The sequence below is a fragment of the Anopheles merus genome, chromosome 2L, assembly GCF_017562075.2.
Source record: "Anopheles merus strain MAF chromosome 2L, AmerM5.1, whole genome shotgun sequence".
Classification (NCBI taxonomy): domain Eukaryota; kingdom Metazoa; phylum Arthropoda; class Insecta; order Diptera; family Culicidae; genus Anopheles; species Anopheles merus.
In genome coordinates this window covers 10033122-10043474 of record NC_054083.1, presented here as the reverse complement: position 1 = coordinate 10043474, position 10353 = coordinate 10033122, and positions in this window count along the sequence as shown.

Genomic DNA, 10353 nt, shown 5'->3' with positions numbered 1-10353 from the left:
AATCAATGGGATACGTTCAAAAATTGTGGGAACGCACTAAAAAATTATGGGAACTGACCAATAAATCGTGGGAACCCCTGTATGTGGAGTTCTTCTATTCGGTTTAAAACAAATAACACTTTAAGGCTTCGCTACATGAATCGAAATGTCAAAAAGTTTTCGGTCAAAAGAGAGGGCCAGGCGAAAACTTAAACAAGCATAAAGCCGGCATTGTAAAAGTACGGTATTAATTATCACTTATTTTCCGAGTTAATATTAAATAAACATTCATGTGTATATTATTTTAGCAGAACCAAACAAAACATTTAAAAAAATGAATGTAAATCAGAAACGGATCAGGACCGGGAACGGCGTCAGGACATCGAACGAAATCGGTACAGCAATCGGGTCCTGGACTAGCAACGATATCAGTACTGGCACCGATATCAGGACGGGTACCGGTATCTGTACAGGCACCGGTATCAGGACGGGCTTCGGGAATAGGGCTGGCATTGGGATCAGGCCTGGCATCGGGAGCAGGACTGGCACCAGTGTCAAGACTGGCACTGATTTCAGGACGGGCGTCGGGATCAGGACGGGCACCAGTATCAGGACGCGTTTCGGGATCAGGACTGGCTTCGGGATCAGGCCTGGCATCGGGATCAGGACTGGCTTCGGGAGCAGGACTGGCACCGGCATCAGGACTGGCACAGATTTCAGGACGGGCACTGGCATCAGGACGAGCTTCGGGATCAGGCCTGGCATCGGGAGCAGGACTGGCTTCGGGATCAGGAGGGGAACCGCGTAAATATATGCGAGAGGTGAGTATGGGTGTACTTAATTAACAACGGCTAAATGACTATGTTGGATGAGGTTAAAACAAGGTCGCTGTAACTGCCGTTGCTCGTAGTAGTGGTGCTTACATGGTTTAAGAATTTACCCCAGGGTATCGCCACACTTATCTTGCCTCTTGCCTCTTGCCAACTTGCCTCTCGTAAACTCATTACTAAACCGGTTTTTTTTTAATTTTTCTTTTGTTCCTGCACCTGTGTCTATTGGATCGTGTTCCTCCAAAAATCCAACCATCTCATTTTCTATGCCGGTTTTCTTTAGTTATTATCCTTATTATGTTTTACATTTAAAACACCGCACGTCTTATTAATTTTTTATCTACTATTCCAGGACGTGGAGCTCTGCTTGCGGATGGCTAATGCGGTAGAAAAACAGAACATCATCTACAATAAAAAATCTCCGCATTACAAAAAGCGAGACCGTCAAAATGATGCATGTATGTGTGTCGCAGAAGAGGTCGGGTTGACCATGGCAGAGGCCAAAAAAATGTGGCACAACATGCTGGCCAAATATCGGTGATACCGATCCAAAGTGCGCCAGAGCATGCAGACCGGGTCAGGTAAATTGTTTTTTTTTTCTTTTTTATTCAAGGTAAAAGGCTACAACTAACCTGTTGACTATTTTAGCCTACGCCGAAGTTTATCGCCCGCGATGGCCAGCATGGGAGGCTTTGTCGTTTATGAACGATGCGTCGGAGGACGCTGAACATGCAGACACGGTAAGAATAATCTGTTTTTTTGTTGCTGTTAATCGATCTACCGCACACTTTTTTATTAAATGTATTAGTTGCACACTTTAAGATATAAAATGTATTAGCTCATTCTTTTTTTTTTTTTTGAAAAGTGGTTTTATTATGTTACATTATCGATAATAATGTAAAAAAACATTTAGCCATTGGCTAAATATTGTAAATTATAAATTATTTTCCTAACTACCACGTAGTGCGCAAATAATGCGCAAAACCGTCACAGCCTTGAAATTCTATAGTTTCATATTTCGAAATCGAAGGAAATTAGTCGGTAGCTTGATACCATTTTCATTAAATATTATCAAACCGGCATAGTTTTTGCTGTGGTGCAATAATGAGCAATAATTTGGTCGTGTGCAACAATTTGCGAATAACCCTGCTTATGGTTTCAAGGTGACCATACAAAATAATAACTACAATGCAAACTTCTTCTTCTTCTTTGGCTCAACAACCGATGCCGGTCAAGGCCTGCCAACACACTTGTGGGGTTGGCTTTCAGTGACTTATTGATTTCCTCCCATAGCAGGATAGTCAGTCCTACATATGGCGGCACGGTCTATTTGGGGCTTGAACCCATGACGGGCATGTTGTTAAGTCGTACGAGATGACGACTGTACTACGAGACCGGCTTTACCATGAGAGTTATAACTTGAACAATTTCAAAATATTAACTTATATTTGTTATGAGTACTCGATTAATTATCTTTCTATCCACTCATTGCAACGTCTTCGAGATCTACCCATCCCACTGTTAGCTTCGCTGCAGAAATATACTTGTAAAACAACAGATCAACATGATGATATTTCTTTGGGTCTTAACTTTATCTGCTCTCGAAGGACTTCCACAAGACAGTCACACACTTGCGGTACAAATTGACCGATTGCCTGAAATCTAAAACAAATATGAATTAAATAACAAACAAATATTAGTATATTTTGGAGAATAAACAAAACTCCGACCTACCCGGAAGGCATATTCAGTGGTTTTGTATGAGTCTATTGGAGCCAAATACCGCAAGGTAATTTATTTAAATTTAAATTTAGGCTTAAAAACAAAGCGTTGCTAGGTGAATAAATGCTGACTAGCTACGTTATGCAACGCGCCAGCGATGCGCGCTGGTTTAACGATTATATGGAAAAATAGGCTAAGAAGAATAGACTAAGAAGAATATGCTGATCGACGACGGTCAGCAATTTTAGAGTATTAAATCAATTGAATAAATTAATGAAGCCATTATTTTCCAAGTGCCTGTCTTAAGCTGCTGCTCCGAAAGACACTTTCGTGTGCGCGACAGTAATTTATAGGGTTATGCGTGTCAACTACTATCTACTTCGGATGTACGGAATGACTTCTACTCACGTCTGGTTCGCTTAGCGGTCAAAATGAAAGAGAGCGTTTATATTTTATTTCCGATGCACGGTAGTGCAGTTATCCGGTTCGGTACGATTACCGAATTAAGCCGATTGCTTGCATGCGGTGTAACGCAAGTGTGGTGTAACGCAGGTGTGGTGTATTAGCGCAACTATAGTGTGGTGCAGCTTGCGTGCGAGGTACGCCACAATTATAAGCTTGTCTTGGCTTGGCTGACAAACTTAAATGCATATTCGTATCCATTCTTTGAATCTTTCATCCGATTTGCTTAAGAAGGTAATCAAAATCGTTTCTAGACAATCTCATAAAATTAACTATGGTATTATCAAATTCTTCTTGTAAAATAGACGCTAGCAACCGACTCGCTTGTTCATTCCTTTCGCGAAGCATTGGGCGCATCCGTTCTCTAGCTGGCGGAGCTTGCTGAAGCGAAATCGTATGCAAACGAATGAAATTTGCCCACGCACTTGTCCATCGTAATGCAGCTGCTCTTTTTACACGAAACATTGTTTGCTTATAATAATTCGGAAGAGAGTTGAGAGTAAATTAGATCCGACTCGAGTAACAAGCGTTGCTCAATATTTGTAAACAAACGTCCAGATCGAGTCAAATTTCTGTAGGTTATTGATTGTCAAATTGCAATTATTGACATAACTGTCCTACAGTAATTCCGCGGCCGCGAAATTCCGGTCCGTGTATTTTTGGCCGAACGTTATACGGATGTCACACAAGGCGTAAACTCAAAAAGTTTACGCTTTATTTGTATGGGAGAGTATAAACTTCCTGTCAAAAGATTATAGGGTTGTATGGCTGAAATTCAGTTTACGCTTCGTGTGACGTCCTTATTAAAATTTAAACAATTACAGCGTTTCCTTCGTCGAAAACGGCCACGGTAAAAACAACCACATTGCCTATTGTTTCGCCAATCCAGCATGATTTTGTTGATATGGTTGAGCCAACAAATTCAAATGCTGAACCGATAGAACATGGTGATACAGTGGAGCATAGCAACATAACAGAACCAGTTGGTGAAAAGCAGATGCAGTGCGAACGAGTACACACATGTTGAACCTTGTGTCGTGAGGACTGTAGAAGAATAGAAACAAGAGATGCACAAATCTGTTCCCGAGTTACACGGTTCTCGACTTACGCAAGTTCGGAGATACGCGGTTTTCTAAATTTGGCAGATTAAATGTCAAATCAGTACAATTTGCTTCAATTTTGGTATAAATTGCATTATTGCTAATAAATTAAAACCGCTTGGAACCCAGAAATATTAGAATTTTCTGATTTGTGCAGAAAATGAAATAAATGAAATAAATGAAAAGTGTAAAAAAGTATTAAATGAAATCAAAGACTCCGAGTAATCAATAGTATTCTAGTCAAAAACGTGAAATTCGACATTCGCGGATATTCGAGTTACAAGGATTCGTCGGGAACGGTAAAATCGCGTAGCTGTATATAATGATTAGTGATATGTTTAATTTCTTAAAACTTATGGCAAACCCTACCAGTATTAAACGGCTTTGAAGGCATTAAGAAGGCATTTAAGGCCTTAGTCGCCTTAGAAGCCGAATAAAGATTTCAACCTAAACTTTCACGGCTGTAACGGGTTCTCTTCGAAATCTTTCAACTTGATTTAACGAGAACAGATAGCTTGCCGCCATCTCAGGCTGGAAATAGACGAACCGAGATCGTCGCGGTACCGCGAAAATCGCGTAGGACTTGAGCTGTCAATTCCGTCATAAAATCTGACAGATAGGCGAGATAATCGCGGTTCGTGTATGGAACCCCGAGGTCTGGTGACGATTGAATGTGCCAAGAAGAAATATGTTTTATCAATTTGCGAATCAAATTATTTATTTTACATAGTTTATGCAAATTAAAATACAAAACTCGTTTCTCCACAAGAGTTTTCACACAAATCCACCAGAAAAAAGTAAAAATAATCGGTTCGCGCTACCGCGAAAATCTCAGCAATACCGGAGTTGCGTATCTCTGCGAAACAGCATGCGCGATTAGAGGCGCGGAAGATTTGACAGCTCAGCTGTTCTACAGCTGTTATGAACAAGGCGCGAATTTCGCGGTACCGCGACGATCTCGGTTCGTCTATTTCCAGTCTTAGTTTGTGTAGATACTGGTTTTGCACACTTACTAATGTAACTGCCAAATAGAGCTGTGACAATGCTTTAGGTTCCGAACCGAGAAAGCGTGTGTCAAATCCTGATTTTTATGATCTTTTTTCTGTGTTTATTTCTTTTTAAATTTATATTTTATTGCTATAATTAATATAAACAAAATTTATGTGAACCAAAATTAAAATAATATCTTTTTAAAAAACGTAATAATTACACTATGTTCACCCTTCATTATCGGGATGGGAGAAATATGTATCTCATTTATCCTTTTATTAGAGTTATCGAAATGTGTTTGATATATTAACACTTTTCAACGGGTTGGTATTTAACAACTGAATAATGCGGACCATTTTCATCAAAGTGAAAGAGCTCAGAGCTTAACGCAAGAGAACATAACACGTAAATCGTGCTATCGGATCTCACGCTCATATTTGGGAACACTACAATAGTGCAGTGCTGAAGACGCTTGTAAGGTTTTCTTTTGTCAGCTGCAATTTCAAATTGAAAGCAAAATTTTTCATGGAAATATTTCGAAGGCATTTAATTACTGCTGAATGCACTGCTGAACGCCTTCAATTCGCCGGCGATTACAAGGCGATTAGAAGGCATTTAACAGAAAATTGCGGGTAGGGAATGCACGGCTTAACGCGATTACGCTTGACATAGAAAAAATCTAGAGTATTGAAGAATCAGCTGAGTTGGATGGCAAATTAAATGACAAGCATTTTTTTCTATGCGACTACTCAGCGCTTAGATGCAGGTATAAATGCTGAAGATGCAAACAGTAGGATACATCAAGCTCTTGATAGATTTTTTTTGCTTCATGCAATTGGTCGGGAAGAGGTAACCCACAACCGAAACAAAAATTTAGGGATTTTAAAAATGTGTTACGGCTATTTCTATCATGTTTTCTTAAATGTGTGTTCTTCCAGATTAAGATGGGAAAACTGAGAGTGATGCTTCTTTGCAAGATATCCAAGAATGTAAGACAATCCATCAGCTTCTTGGTGAGGTAGCTCAATGCTTGTATCACTAACGGAACTAAGTGAACTTACATCTTGTGATACGGAATTGTTTGCTTCTTCCATTGCCTTGACATCCGGTAATTCGGGAGCGATTTCGGCCGTTTCAAACATAGAAGCTGAGATAAAAACATCATTACTCCTGGCACCAGCAACATTGCTCTCAGTAGTTGTAATGAATTCATCTTGCTCACAATTTGCAGCCTCAACAGCAGTTGTTTGATTGTGCAAAATGGTTGGTGTTTTCCCCAAAATCATAAGACGAATTCGATAAATGCAACTTTAGGTGAGAGATGGTCATATACACCACCAATTTGCCTAAGCTAAGAGAAAAAATTCTCTAATACGTCTTGGTTTAACTGTAAAATGAAAAAAGAAGAAAAAGATACACAACAATAAGTGTATTAGTTAAAATGATTAATTTTGAAACAATGAATTCACCAGCTCTAGCTGAGATTTTCCTGTATAGTCATATGGTATTGAATGTTCAATGAATTAATTGCAATTGAACTATCATGTTGCTTACCTTATGTGTACAGATGAATTTGGCATCGTGTTTTAACTTCATATCTGCAAACACCATTTGCAGTGACTTAATCTGCATCATTATAGAACGTTGAAAAATTTGTAAACCATTTTACCCTGGGATAGTCATGTTTGATATTATGTCATACATATCTGTTAAAGCACTAACTTGGTCATCGCTAGCAGTATATGCCTTTTTAAAAGCCAATTTTGCGAAAGGTGTGTAAGAATTAGATATGCTAAACCATGCGTCTACCTTCCCTATAAAATTAGCCAAAGTTTTAGCATTATCATCGTCCGAAAAATATGTACGGAGAGCTACAGCGGTTGTACGAGATAATAACTCCGCTGCCCTTCGAACATTTTCTTTTCTTTTGTTTCATTCTGTTTAGCTGCTCAGCTGTTGCTTTTAAGTTCAAATAGCGCATACGAACAATTACCCGCTGTTTTGCAAAAGATCGAATAATCTCGACCGGAAGTTCTGTAAGATGTCTCTATGTCTTGTTTGTGATTCGATCTACGATTCGTTCTCCTTTTAATAATCCTCCGTCTGGATTCATTTTCAAGAATATTTTTTCCATTTTTTCCCTAAATTCAAAAATTCATCCGACGGTTCAATCAGTCCACCACAGGACAAATGGTGTACAAATGTAGGAGGTTGGCAATAATTATGGTCAATCCTAGTCTTAAATGTGTGTTCTCCCAGATTAAGATGGGAAAACTGAGAGTGATGCTTCTTTGCAAGATATCCAAGAATGTAAGACAATCCATCAGCTTCTTGGTGAGGTAGCTCAATGCTTGTATCACTAACGGAACTAAGTGAACTTACATCTTGTGATACGGAATTGTTTGCTTCTTCCATTGCCTTGACATCCGGTAATTCGGGAGCGATTTCGGCCGTTTCAAACATAGAAGCTGAGATAAAAACATCATTACTCCTGGCACCAGCAACATTGCTCTCAGTAGTTGTAATGAATTCATCTTGCTCACAATTTGCAGCCTCAACAGCAGTTGTTTGATTGTGCAAAATGGTTGGTGTTTTCCCCAAAATCATAAGACGAATTCGATAAATGCAACTTATAGGTGAGAGATGGTCATATACACCACCAATTTGCCTAAGCTGAGAGAAAAAATTCTCTAATACGTCTTGGTTTAACTGTAAAATGAAAAAAGAAGAAAAAGATACACAACAATTAATGTATTAGTTAAAATGATTAATTTTGAAACAATGAATTCACCAGCTCTAGCTGAGATTTTCCTGTATAGTCATATGGTATTGAATGTTCAATGAATTAATTGCAATTGAACTATCATGTTGCTTACCTTATGTGTACAGACGAATTTGGCACCGTGTTTTAACTTCATATCTGCAAACACCATTTGCAGTGACTCAATCTGCATCATTATAGAACGTTGAAAAATTTGTAAACCATTTTTATCTGGGATAGTCATGTTTGATATTATGTCATACATGTCTGTTAAAGCACTAACTTGGTCATTGCTTGCAGTATATGCCTTTTTAAAAGCCAATTTTGCGAAAGGTGTGTAAGAATTAGATATGCTAAACCATGCATTTACCTTCCCTATAAAATTAGTCAAAGTTTTAGCATTATCATCGTCCGAAAAATATGTACGGAGAGCTACAGCGGTTGTACGAGACAATAACTCTGCTGCCCTTCGAACATTTTGTCGTTCTTGGGGAGTCATGTCTATATGGGATTTAAATAAAGGAGTCATTTCTGACTCCATTCTTTTGGCTAACATACGCAACAGATTGGTGGTTTAGATAAGTTGGCCGTTGTACTCAAAACCATAATCTAGAAGCCAATTCCTCAACACCTTCAGCAAATGAGGTGTATCAGAGATCACATACACATTCTTATTAGTTTTTGGATGTGGAAAATAAGGCTTTTCTACGTCATCCCGCGCGCCTAGCTCCTTCCAGCATCCAATGTTAGTTTGGCAATTATCACTAATGATAGCGACTACATTTATATCTTTTTCGCTCAATCGTGAAATTATTTCGACAGTGATATCCTTTGTCATTTTGGTATCAAAGCCGATAAATATCGGCTGTTTCCATTGTTTAAATAATCCTCGCATCATGACTACTTCCAATTATCACTAATAATAGCGACTACATTTATATCTTTTTCGCTCAATCGTGAAATTATTTCGATAGTGATATCCTTTGTCATTTTGGTATCAAAGCCGATAAATATCGGCTGTTTCCATTGTTTAAATAATCCTCGCATCATGACTACTTGCAGATAATTAAATGGGCCCACTATTTCATCTGCCGATGGATCGTATTCTAATACCCGAGACACCTTCATCTCGTCAAACGATAAAACACATTCTCGATCCATAGGCTTTAATGTTTGTGAATATGATCCAATGAATTTCAAGATATCTTCCAGAATGCCTTGTTTTAGATCAATCTTGGAAGAATATCGTTGTAAAGTTCTTGGTACCGGAACTGGTATCTTCATATCATCGCCTATGTAACGGTATGCCCTTTGACTAAAATATCTAAGAGTAAATGCTAAGGAAAGTTCTTCTTTAGTCCATCGAACAGTCTTCTTAATTCCTAAAATAAGATCAATTTGATTTGATGATAGCGAACCCTTAAGCGAATCTTTCATGTTCTGCACAAAATTAGCGCGTGGCCACCCTACGGACAAAGAGCGGGTAATTTTTATCATGGTGTGCGTAAAAACCTAGATTTAAGCCGATGGAAGATTTTCTAGGCTTAAAAAGGGGGCGGGAACGGGTACCACGGTTCTCTCCCGTTCCCATATAAAATACACGGTGCGCTCTCTCAATGCTCGCGCCCATACGCGAGCATACTTTCGTGTGCCTGTGTTAGTTTTTTTTCGTGTTGCACTGTGTGCGTTTCTTTCGTTCAGCGATCGCTCACACTCGCTGCGTATTTTTTTGTTATCTAAGGCTAAACAAAAACGTAAACACGCGTAGATTTTTTTTCATCACTTTATTGAAACATTTACATTTTAACTTTACACGATTTCACACATTTACGTAAGTTGATACACAATATTTGACTAAAATAAAATTGATCGCTCCATCGATGCAAACGTTAAAATGGCCGAATATCTGCGTAGATCCTTTTGTACACGTTGATTACTGTAAAAAAGGTACGAAATGAAGCTGCGCGATGTACATAACATGCATTACGAATCATTCGCGCAGCTTCATTTGAATTCGCACAACACTTGAACACTTGAACACTTAACAAAATTATAACACCAAGCGTCCAGGATAAGTCCTAAAGTCCTAGTCTAAGGACTGCCACATTTACGACTGCTTGCTGCCGATCCTTGAGCTGTACTGACGATTTAGTGTGGTAGCAAGAACGAGAGCACACAGAGGAACTTTCGGTACAGCAGTGCAAGCGAGACACCGACATCAGCACAGCGCTGTGAGCAGATCAAACTGAGCGAGCTGGCCGAAAATGAACGCACACATTTCCACATGTGTAACTGTGTTAGTGCCAAAACTGTGTCGAAACCAAAAAGCGCTCTCGCCTCCGTGTATTTCACACCGATTCTCCGCTTAACTCTAGGTTTTTACACACACCATGATAAAATATCCCGCTCGTTGTTTGTAGGGCATTCTTCTTTCATTTCATTTCATTTCATTTCATTTCATTTCATTTTATTTCATTTCATTTCATTCCATTTCATTTATTTAATACAA